A 1785-nucleotide genomic window follows, 5' to 3' on the forward strand; every position below is an offset into this window, starting at 1 on the left:
TATGGAATTTTTGCCTATTGAATTGCTACCCATCGGTCAGATCTTTTCAACTCTTAACTTTTAAATTTGTGCTTAGGATTAGTCTCTTCATCTCCTCCCCATCTCTTTAATTTCAAAATCTCTTCCTCCTTTTTAAAAAACTTCTTTGTTTGAACTTGTTATTTTCTAAACTTAGACCACTTTGCAAATAGAAACTTTGGCCTTATGCCATTGCATTTTCAAACCTTTTTTTCTTAATCAAACTTGTAAAAATACTTAACTATACTTGACTTAAAATTTTCAAAAGTCAAAAAAGAACTAACTCATTCAAACTATTTTTAGGCCTTTGTGCCTTTCAAACTTAATTTTTGATTAAAAGCAATACACCCACTTTGAAATTTGTATCATGAACTACGAGGTTTTGATCCCTCATTTTTATGTTGGTACGTAGGCACAAGTCCGAAGGTCTTGTCAAACACAAAAATATAATTAATGAATTCTTTTCTCATCCCCCCATTCTATTTGTTTGTAAACATCGCTTTATACAAAATACATATGCACACAAAAAAGGGCTCCATAGGAGTACCTAGGACACTTTGGGTGCTAACACCTTCCCTCTGTGTAACCAACTCCCTTACCTATAATCTTTGACATTTTATTAGTTTTGATTTGAAAACTTCTTACTTTTTTTGGGCATTGTTCGTACTTTTCCCTTTTCCCTTGGAAACAATAAAAGCGCGGTGGCGACTCTTATTATTTGATGTCTTGCTTATCCAACGCTTGATGATCATGAATTTACCGCTACAGTCACCAATTCACTTCTCTAAAATCAAAATATCAAATCATTATGCAGGTTGGTTTCCAAACCCATTGAATACAATGATCCTACTCCTTCGCCGAATTTTGAATTCCCTGTGTTTTAGGTCGAGGAAGGAAGTGGTGAAGAAGTATCTGAAGAACTGTCTCGTCTACTTGAGCACGAGGAAAAAGTCATTCAGCCGTTCGAAGAGAAGATTGAGCTAGTCAACTTGGGTTTCGAAGATGATGTGAAGGAAGTCAAGATTGGGTCTCGAATGTGTAAGACCCTAATTTTGACCCTAAGATCCCTCATGGCATAATATCATTGCACTTGCATCTTGCCTCAAGGATCATGGCATCTTGGCTCCTAACCTTTGGGTGGGAACACTTGTGTGAGTTGGTTTGAGATCACCAAGCATGCTTGAATTGTATATTATTGCTTTTCTTCTTTTGTTTACTAACCAAAAGCAAAAAAATATGTCACTAACATCTTTTGTTTTGTAGCTTGAGCAATCACAAGATCCAAGGCTCATAGAGGCCCCTATGCTCATTGATATGGCTAGGTGAAGATGAAAGCAAGCATGACAATGGTTCCCAAGGCTCTCATCCATCAAATATGCCTCCCAAGTATCTCAATTCATCATTTTTATCAAAGCAAACCAAAGGGCTTGAGGCTTGTTTCCCAAGGAAACCTTAATTCATCTGTGCATCAACTGTGCCTTGCTCATGAAGCAACCTCAACCCATGATCAAATACAATCAAGGGAAGTTATTTCGTTCATCATTTCATGCATATTTGAGCTTATTTGAGTGTCCTTAATCATTAATTCATCAATATTTGAGGCATGGACTTGAGAAGTTGATCAGTCAATTCATCTGACTATTTTGAAATACACTGAGACCTAACTTTTGATATGTTTGTCAAATGGAGATGCTCCCCAGATCCAAAATGTTATTAAGAACCATATGAACAACTTTCATGTTCATCACAAATTGATTTGAAACTTGG

The sequence above is a fragment of the Lathyrus oleraceus genome, chromosome 2, assembly GCF_024323335.1.
Source record: "Lathyrus oleraceus cultivar Zhongwan6 chromosome 2, CAAS_Psat_ZW6_1.0, whole genome shotgun sequence".
NCBI lineage: Eukaryota > Viridiplantae > Streptophyta > Magnoliopsida > Fabales > Fabaceae > Lathyrus > Lathyrus oleraceus.